Source organism: Oncorhynchus mykiss, chromosome 31 (genome assembly GCF_013265735.2).
Source record: "Oncorhynchus mykiss isolate Arlee chromosome 31, USDA_OmykA_1.1, whole genome shotgun sequence".
Classification (NCBI taxonomy): Eukaryota; Metazoa; Chordata; class Actinopteri; order Salmoniformes; family Salmonidae; genus Oncorhynchus; species Oncorhynchus mykiss.
In genome coordinates this window covers 9,249,618-9,261,202 of record NC_050571.1, presented here as the reverse complement: position 1 = coordinate 9,261,202, position 11,585 = coordinate 9,249,618, and positions in this window count along the sequence as shown.

The following is an 11,585-nucleotide window of genomic DNA, read 5'->3' as shown; positions in this document are numbered from 1 at the left end:
TTGTGTTGCTAGATATTAACGTATGGATGACGTGTGTATGGTTGTGTTGCTAGATAGATATTAACGTATGGATGACGTGTGTAATGTGTTGATAGATATTAACGTATGGATGACGTGTGTAATGTTGTGTTGCTAGATATTAACGTATGGATGACGTGTGTATGGTTGTGTTGCTAGATAGATATTAACGTATGGATGACGTGTGTAATGTGTTGATAGATATTAACGTATGGATGACGTGTGTAATGTTGTGTTGCTAGATATTAACGTATGGATGACGTGTGTAATGTGTTGCTAGATAGATATTAACGTATGATGACGTGTGTAATGTGTTGCTAGATATTAACGTATGGATGATGTGTGTAATGTGTTGCTAGATGTTAACGTATGGATGACGTGTGTAATGTGTTGCTAGATATTAACGTATGGATGACGTGTGTAATGTGTTGCTAGATGTTAACGTATGGATGATGTGTGTAATGTGTTGCTAGATATTAACGTATGCATGACGTGTGTAATGTGTTGCTAGATAGATATTAACGTATGGATGTCGTGTGTAATGTGTTGCTAGATATTAACGTATGGATGACGTGTGTAATGTGTTGCTAGATATTATCGTATGGATGACGTGTGTAATGTTGTGTTGCTAGATATTAACGTATGGATGACGTGTATAATGTTGTGTTGCTAGATAGATATTAACGTATGGATGACGTGTGTAATGTGTTGCTAGATATTAACGTATGGATGACGTGTGTAATGTTGTGTTGCTAGATATTAACGTATGGATGACGTGTGTAATGTGTTGCTAGATATTAACGTATGGATGACTTGTGTAATGTTGTGTTGCTAGATATTAACGTATGGATGACGTGTGTAATGTGTTGCTAGATAGATATTAACGTATGGATGATGTGTGTAATGTTGTGTTGCTAGATATTAACATATGGATGACGTGTGTAATGTGTTGCTAGATGTTAACGTATGGATGACGTGTGTAATGTGTTGCTAGATATTAACGTATGCATGACGTGTGTATGGTTGTGTTGCTAGATATTAACATATGGATGACGTGTGTAATGTGTTGCTAGATATTAACATATGGATGACGTGTGTAATGTGTTGCTAGATAGATATTAACGTATGTTCGATGTCTGTAATGTGTTGCTAGATATTAACGTATGGATGACGTGTGTATGGTTGTGTTGCTAGATATTAACGTATGGATGACGTGTGTAATGTGTTGCTAGACAGATATTAACGTATGTACGATGTGTGTAATGTGTTGCTAGATGTTAACATATGGATGACGTGTGTAATGTGTTGCTAGATAGATATTAACGTATGTACGATGTGTGTAATGTGTTGCTAGATATTAACGTATGGATGACGTGTGTAATGTGTTGCTAGATATTAACGTATGGATGACGTGTGTAATGTGTTGCTAGATATTAACGTATGGATGACGTGTGTAATGTGTTGCTAGATAGATATTAACGTATGGATGACGTGTGTAATGTGTTGCTAGATATTAACGTATGGATGACGTGTGTAATGTGTTGCTAGATGTTAACGTATGGAGGACGTGTATAATGTTGTGTTGCTAGATGTTAACGTATGGATGACGTGTGTAATGTGTTGCTAGATATTAACGTATGGATGACGTGTGTAATGTTGCGTTGCTAGATATTAACGTATGGATGACGTGTGTAATGTTGTGTTGCTAGATGTTAACGTATGGATGACGTGTGTAATGTTGTGTTGCTAGATAGATATTAACGTATGGATGATGTGTGTAATGTTGTGTTGCTAGATATTAACGTATGGATGACGTGTGTAATGTGTTGCTAGATAGATATTAACGTATGGATGACGTGTGTAATGTTGTGTTGCTAGATATTAACGTATGGATGACGTGTGTATGGTTGTGTTGCTAGATAGATATTAACGTATGGATGACGTGTGTAATGTGTTGATAGATATTAACGTATGGATGACGTGTGTAATGTTGTGTTGCTAGATATTAACGTATGGATGACGTGTGTATGGTTGTGTTGCTAGATAGATATTAACGTATGGATGACGTGTGTAATGTGTTGATAGATATTAACGTATGGATGACGTGTGTAATGTTGTGTTGCTAGATATTAACGTATGGATGACATGTGTAATGTGTTGCTAGATAGATATTAACGTATGATGATGTGTGTAATGTGTTGCTAGATATTAACGTATGGATGATGTGTGTAATGTGTTGCTAGATGTTAACGTATGGATGACGTGTGTAATGTGTTGCTAGATATTAACGTATGGATGACGTGTGTAATGTGTTGCTAGATGTTAACGTATGGATGATGTGTGTAATGTGTTGCTAGATATTAACGTATGGATGACGTGTGTAATGTGTTGCTAGATAGATATTAACGTATGGATGTCGTGTGTAATGTGTTGCTAGATATTAACGTATGGATGACGTGTGTAATGTGTTGCTAGATATTATCGTATGGATGACGTGTGTAATGTTGTGTTGCTAGATATTAACGTATGGATGACGTGTATAATGTTGTGTTGCTAGATAGATATTAACGTATGGATGACGTGTGTAATGTGTTGCTAGATATTAACGTATGGATGACGTGTGTAATGTTGTGTTGCTAGATATTAACGTATGGATGACGTGTGTAATGTGTTGCTAGATATTAACGTATGGATGACTTGTGTAATGTTGTGTTGCTAGATATTAACGTATGGATGACGTGTGTAATGTGTTGCTAGATAGATATTAACGTATGGATGATGTGTGTAATGTTGTGTTGCTAGATATTAACATATGGATGACGTGTGTAATGTGTTGCTAGATGTTAACGTATGGATGACGTGTGTAATGTGTTGCTAGATATTAACGTATGCATGACGTGTGTATGGTTGTGTTGCTAGATATTAACATATGGATGACGTGTGTAATGTGTTGCTAGATATTAACATATGGATGACGTGTGTAATGTGTTGCTAGATAGATATTAACGTATGTTCGATGTCTGTAATGTGTTGCTAGATATTAACGTATGGATGACGTGTGTATGGTTGTGTTGCTAGATATTAACGTATGGATGACGTGTGTAATGTGTTGCTAGACAGATATTAACGTATGTACGATGTGTGTAATGTGTTGCTAGATGTTAACATATGGATGACGTGTGTAATGTGTTGCTAGATAGATATTAACGTATGTACGATGTGTGTAATGTGTTGCTAGATATTAACGTATGGATGACGTGTGTAATGTGTTGCTAGATATTAACGTATGGATGACGTGTGTAATGTGTTGCTAGATATTATCGTATGGATGACGTGTGTAATGTGTTGCTAGATGTTAACGTATGGATGATGTGTGTAATGTGTTGCTAGATATTAACGTATGGATGACGTGTGTAATGTGTTGCTAGATAGATATTAACGTATGGATGTCGTGTGTAATGTGTTGCTAGATATTAACGTATGGATGACGTGTGTAATGTGTTGCTAGATATTATCGTATGGATGACGTGTGTAATGTTGTGTTGCTAGATATTAACGTATGGATGACGTGTATAATGTTGTGTTGCTAGATAGATATTAACGTATGGATGACGTGTGTAATGTGTTGCTAGATATTAACGTATGGATGACGTGTGTAATGTTGTGTTGCTAGATATTAACGTATGGATGACGTGTGTAATGTGTTGCTAGATATTAACGTATGGATGACTTGTGTAATGTTGTGTTGCTAGATATTAACGTATGGATGACGTGTGTAATGTGTTGCTAGATAGATATTAACGTATGGATGATGTGTGTAATGTTGTGTTGCTAGATATTAACATATGGATGACGTGTGTAATGTGTTGCTAGATGTTAACGTATGGATGACGTGTGTAATGTGTTGCTAGATATTAACGTATGCATGACGTGTGTATGGTTGTGTTGCTAGATATTAACATATGGATGACGTGTGTAATGTGTTGCTAGATATTAACATATGGATGACGTGTGTAATGTGTTGCTAGATAGATATTAACGTATGTTCGATGTCTGTAATGTGTTGCTAGATATTAACGTATGGATGACGTGTGTATGGTTGTGTTGCTAGATATTAACGTATGGATGACGTGTGTAATGTGTTGCTAGACAGATATTAACGTATGTACGATGTGTGTAATGTGTTGCTAGATGTTAACATATGGATGACGTGTGTAATGTGTTGCTAGATAGATATTAACGTATGTACGATGTGTGTAATGTGTTGCTAGATATTAACGTATGGATGACGTGTGTAATGTGTTGCTAGATATTAACGTATGGATGACGTGTGTAATGTGTTGCTAGATATTAACGTATGGATGACGTGTGTAATGTGTTGCTAGATAGATATTAACGTATGGATGACGTGTGTAATGTGTTGCTAGATATTAACGTATGGATGACGTGTGTAATGTGTTGCTAGATGTTAACGTATGGAGGACGTGTATAATGTTGTGTTGCTAGATGTTAACGTATGGATGACGTGTGTAATGTGTTGCTAGATATTAACGTATGGATGACGTGTGTAATGTTGCGTTGCTAGATATTAACGTATGGATGACGTGTGTAATGTTGTGTTGCTAGATGTTAACGTATGGATGACGTGTGTAATGTTGTGTTGCTAGATAGATATTAACGTATGGATGATGTGTGTAATGTTGTGTTGCTAGATATTAACGTATGGATGACGTGTGTAATGTGTTGCTAGATAGATATTAACGTATGGATGACGTGTGTAATGTTGTGTTGCTAGATATTAACGTATGGATGACGTGTGTATGGTTGTGTTGCTAGATAGATATTAACGTATGGATGACGTGTGTAATGTGTTGATAGATATTAACGTATGGATGACGTGTGTAATGTTGTGTTGCTAGATATTAACGTATGGATGACGTGTGTATGGTTGTGTTGCTAGATAGATATTAACGTATGGATGACGTGTGTAATGTGTTGATAGATATTAACGTATGGATGACGTGTGTAATGTTGTGTTGCTAGATATTAACGTATGGATGACGTGTGTAATGTGTTGCTAGATAGATATTAACGTATGATGACGTGTGTAATGTGTTGCTAGATATTAACGTATGGATGATGTGTGTAATGTGTTGCTAGATGTTAACGTATGGATGACGTGTGTAATGTGTTGCTAGATATTAACGTATGGATGATGTGTGTAATGTGTTGCTAGATATTAACGTATGGATGACGTGTGTAATGTGTTGCTAGATAGATATTAACGTATGGATGTCGTGTGTAATGTGTTGCTAGATATTAACGTATGGATGACGTGTGTAATGTGTTGCTAGATATTATCGTATGGATGACGTGTGTAATGTTGTGTTGCTAGATATTAACGTATGGATGACGTGTATAATGTTGTGTTGCTAGATAGATATTAACGTATGGATGACGTGTGTAATGTGTTGCTAGATATTAACGTATGGATGACGTGTGTAATGTTGTGTTGCTAGATATTAACGTATGGATGACGTGTGTAATGTGTTGCTAGATATTAACGTATGGATGACTTGTGTAATGTTGTGTTGCTAGATATTAACGTATGGATGACGTGTGTAATGTGTTGCTAGATAGATATTAACGTATGGATGATGTGTGTAATGTTGTGTTGCTAGATATTAACATATGGATGACGTGTGTAATGTGTTGCTAGATGTTAACGTATGGATGACGTGTGTAATGTGTTGCTAGATATTAACGTATGCATGACGTGTGTATGGTTGTGTTGCTAGATATTAACATATGGATGACGTGTGTAATGTGTTGCTAGATATTAACATATGGATGACGTGTGTAATGTGTTGCTAGATAGATATTAACGTATGTTCGATGTCTGTAATGTGTTGCTAGATATTAACGTATGGATGACGTGTGTATGGTTGTGTTGCTAGATATTAACGTATGGATGACGTGTGTAATGTGTTGCTAGATAGATATTAACGTATGTACGATGTGTGTAATGTGTTGCTAGATGTTAACATATGGATGACGTGTGTAATGTGTTGCTAGATAGATATTAACGTATGTACGATGTGTGTAATGTGTTGCTAGATATTAACGTATGGATGACGTGTGTAATGTGTTGCTAGATATTAACGTATGGATGACGTGTGTAATGTGTTGCTAGATATTAACGTATGGATGACGTGTGTAATGTGTTGCTAGATATTAACGTATGGATGACGTGTGTAATGTGTTGCTAGATAGATATTAACGTATGGATGACGTGTGTAATGTGTTGATAGATATTAACGTATGGATGATGTGTGTATGGTTGTGTTGCTAGATAGATATTAACGTATGGATGTCGTGTGTAATGTGTTGCTAGATATTAACGTATGGATGACGTGTGTAATGTGTTGCTAGATATTAACGCATGGATGACGTGTGTAATGTGTTGCTAGATATTAACGTATGGATGACGTGTGTAATGTGTTGCTAGATGTTAACGTATGGATGACGTGTGTAATGTTGTGTTGCTAGATAGATATTAACGTATGGATGATATGTGGAATGTGTTGCTAGATATTAACGTATGGATGACGTGTGTATGGTTGTGTTGCTAGATATTAACATATGGATGACATGTGTAATGTGTTGCTAGATAGATATTAACGTATGGAACGTGTGTAATGTGTTGCTAGATAGATATTAACTTTTTAATGATGTGTGTATGGTTGTGTTGCTAGTTATTAACATATGGATGACGTGTGTAATGTGTTGCTAGATAGATATTAACGTATGGATGACGTGTGTAATGTGTTGCTAGATAGATATTAACGTATGGATGACGTGTGTAATGTTGTGTTGCTAGATAGATATTAACGTATGGATGACGTGTGTAATGTGTTGCTAGATATTAACGTATGGATGACGTGTGTAATGTTGTGTTGCTAGATGTTAACATATGGATGACGTGTGTAATGTTGTGTTGCTAGATATTAACGTATGGATGACGTGTGTATGGTTGTGTTGCTAGATATTAACATATGGATGACGTGTGTAATGTTGTGTTGCTAGATGTTAACATATGGATGACGTGTGTAATGTGTTGCTAGATATTACTGCACTGTTTTTTATTCATTTAATTGTATTTCACCTTTATTTAACCAGGTAGGCTAGTTGAGAACACCTTTATTTAACCAGGTAGGCCAGTTGAGAAACACCTTTATTTAACCAGGTAGGCCAGTTGAGAAACACCTTTATTTAACCAGGTAGACTAGTTGAGAAACACCTTTATTTAACCAGGTAGGCCAGTTGAGAAACACCTTTATTTAACCAGGTAGGCCAGTTGAGAACAAGTTCTCATTTACAACTGCGACCTGGCCAAGAATAAAGCAAAGCAGTGCGACACAAACAACAACAACACAGAGTTACACCTGGAATAAACAAAACATACAGTCAATAACACAGTAGAAATAAGAGAATAGTCTATATACAGTGTGTTCAAATGGCGTGAGGAGGTAAGGCAATAAATCGGCCGTAGTAGTAAAAGTGTTGGAGACAGCAAAACGCTTATGTTTCTGCACCTGCGATAAAATCTGCTAATCTGTACGCGACCAATTATCTTTGTTTTATTAATAAAAAAACTTACAGCACAACCATTTTGAGATTTTTATTTTTTATTTGATTTCATCCAGTTAGGTCTAGACATTACATCCCAAATTTAATCGCAAAAAAAACCAAAACAATGAACTACTATTAACAGTATTTCATAATACCCTTTCTTAAAAATACCCATTTCATTTATATTACAGTAAACTGTCATGACTTATTCCTTTCCAGTGGATTTGTATCACTTTGGCTAGATTGACATTCAAGCAGATTGATTTGGCAGATAGGTAAATAACAATAAATAGCCTTCAGTATAATAATTGTATTTTGTAACAATTAAGGTTTGTTCGGGCAGGTTCGTTTGGCATTTCTTGGTTTAATACGTCAAGTTAAAGACTAAGGAAAAGAGACACTCATATACATTGTCCACTGGTTGAAAAATATTCCCGTTATTAGAATCCATTGTGCTTATCTCTCGCTAATTGTTGCTTTTTAAAGTTACATTGAATCTATTTGATTAATGAATGTGCTTAAATAAATGTATAGGACTTTAAGTTTGAAATACTGAGAACTAGAAACGTGCAGTGTGTCAGATCAACCATCAATCACAATATTGTGCTTTTTCATCTTGTATTTTCCCAAACAGGGTCATTCAATGTTTTACATATGAGGAAACGCCAAACAACGAACAGACGCTGAGACCGTCGAGAGCAGCACACTAACGTCATTTACACTTGAGCCAACGTGTGCAGCGTTTTAATGTGATCTCGGTGGGAACGTCAGAGAAATTGCCTTTAAAAAAATACAAATCAATTTAAAAAAAAAAAAGGTGCATTGTCAGTCCAATGCCACTGGCTCTATAACACGGCTTAGATTAAATCCCAGCCTAGATCTGCTGACGCTACGTTCAACTACTGAAATACACAGAAACATTATCCATCGCTTCCTGTCATCTGTAAGAACAACTTCTATAGCAGGATTCTCTCTGAAAAGACATATATAGAACCGTATTAAGTCAATACTGGTAGATATTTTTCCATTCTTAAAACATTTAAAAACACAATGTGATGAACCAAGGATGATACTTTTATCAACCAAACGGAATGTTCACAATATTTTTATTTTTTTTTTAAATTAAAAAAATTATATACTTCTATTTTATTTTCGGACAAACTCTGGAAGAAACAGCATTGAAACTATCAATTTCTCTATTGTTTCTGTGTATACATCACTTTATTTTTTACAAGGTACTGCTATTATCCAGAGTTGGTTTTCTCTGACAGTACTGCCACCAGTAGGCTTTTGCTACGCTGATATATCTGTAGTCCAGAGTTTAACATCATGTGCATTTGAGTGAATCTTCCAGCTGATCACAAGGTCTAGCTATTCCTTAAATTTCACTGTCATATAGATTTTTTTTAAATTAGGGATTGACAAATATGCACAAGACATGCTGTGCTTGTGTCGAGCCTGAGAGATGGTCTACGCTAGCCTGAGAGATGGTCTAAGCTAGCCTGAGAGATGGTCTAAGCTAGCCTGAGAGATGGTCTACGCTAGCCTGAGAGATGGTCTAAGCTAGCCTGAGAGATGGTCTACGCTAGCCTGAGAGATGGTCTACGCTAGCCTGAGAGATGGTCTACGCTAGCCTGAGAGATGGTCTACGCTAGCCTGAGAGATGGTCTAAGCTAGCCTGAGAGATGGTCTAAGCTAGCCTGAGAGATGGTCTACGCTAGCCTGAGAGATGGTCTACGCTAGCCTGAGAGATAGTCTACGCTAGCCTGAGAGATGGTCTAAGCTAGCCTGAGAGATGGTCTAAGCTAGCCTGAGAGATGGTCTACGCTAGCCTGAGAGATGGTCTACGCTAGCCTGAGACAGCAGCACAGGAGCACACTAAAACATGTCATCAGCTCTTTGGCACATCGTTCAGCAAGGTCTGTGGGAGCCTCGTGACCGGGTCGCATTCAGGACCGCACGGCGTTGCTCTTTAACAAAGCGATCTGGCACCCTCACCCCCCACATATCAAACTGTAGACAGTATTTGTAGAACCTAAGATTTTGTCATCGTTTTTGAAACACAGCTGCTGTGGATGCCACCCTGAATGTAGCCCTGAAGTGACTATACAGACAGACTAGTTGACTCGGCCTGAAACACACCTGAAACCAACCATATGCCGCACTATCACACTGATGAGGAGTGGTTTGTTCATGCATGGTTTGGGAAGCAGAATAAATAGTCTGGAATAAACATCAATTATATGAAGATATTGCATCAAAAGCACCAGTAATATACGGAACAACGGTCATTGTAAACCATTGTAAGATCTCACATTGTTAGAAGGAGTAAACCCTGGTCATGGAGCCAATATAGAGTTCCATCCCAAACGGCACCCTATTATTCCCTACGTAGTGCACTACTTTTGGCACCCTATAATTCCCTACGTAGTGCACTACTTTTGGCACCCTATGATTCCCTACGTAGTGCACTACTTTTGGCACCCTATTATTCCCCACGTAGTGCACTACTTTTGGCACCCTATGATTCCCTACGTAGTGCACTACTTTTGGCACCCTATAATTCCCTACGTAGTGCACTACTTTTGGCACCCTATGATTCCCTACGTAGTGCACTACTTTTGGCACCCTACAATTCCCTACGTAGTGCACTACTTTTGGCACCCTATAATTCCCTACGTAGTGCACTACTTTTGGCACCCTATAATTCCCTACGTAGTGCACTACTTTTGGCACCCTATAATTCCCTACGTCGTGCACTACTTTTAGCACCCTATAATTCCCTACGTAGTGCACTACTTTTGGCACCCTATAATTCCCTACGTAGTGCACTACTTTTGGCACCCTATTATTCCCTACGTAGTGCACTACTTTTGGCACCCTATTATTCCCTACGTGGTGCACTACTTTTGGCACCCTATAATTCCCTACGTAGTGCACTACTTTTGGCACCCTATAATTTCCTACGTAGTGCACTACTTTTGGCACCCTATAATTCCCTACATAGTGCACTACTTTTGGCACCCTATTATTCCCTACGTAGTGCACTACTTTTGGCACCCTATTATTCCCTACATAGTGCACTACTTTTGGCACCCTATTATTCCCTACGTAGTGCACTACTTTTGGCACCCTATAATTCCCTACGTAGTGCACTACTTTTGGCACCCTATTATTCCCTACATAGTGCACTACTTTTGGCACCCTATAATTCCCTACGTAGTGCACTACTTTTGGCACCCTATTATTCCCTACAATGCACTACTTTTGGCACCCTATTATTCCCTACGTAGTGCACTACTTTTGGCACCCTATAATTCCCTACGTAGTGCACTACTTTTGGCACCCTATAATTCCCTACGTAGTGCACTACTTTTGGCACCCTATTATTCCCTACATAGTGCACTACTTTTGGCACCCTATAATTCCCTACGTAGTGCACTACTTTTGGCACCCTATTATTCCCTACAATGCACTACTTTTGGCACCCTATTATTCCCTACGTAGTGCACTACTTTTGGCACCCTATAATTCCCTACGTAGTGCACTACTTTTGGCACCCTATTATTCCCTACATAGTGCACTACTTTTGGCACCCTATTATTCCCTATGTAGTGCACTACTTTTGGTACTCTATTATTCCCTACATAGTGCACTACTTTTGGCACCCTATAATTCCCTACGTAGTGCACTACTTTTGGCACCCTATAATTCCCTACGTAGTGCACTACTTTTGGCACCCTATAATTCCCTACGTAGTGCACTACTTTTGGCCAGAGCATTTATAGGAATTGGATGCCATTTGGGACACAGCCCTGGCGAAGTTCACTCATTTGGCAAATATGAATTCATTCAAATGAACTGTACGTCATATTGTTATCCTCTGAAATGACACTAATATATTACTAGAGGTTGTGTAATGTTGAGAGGTCTCA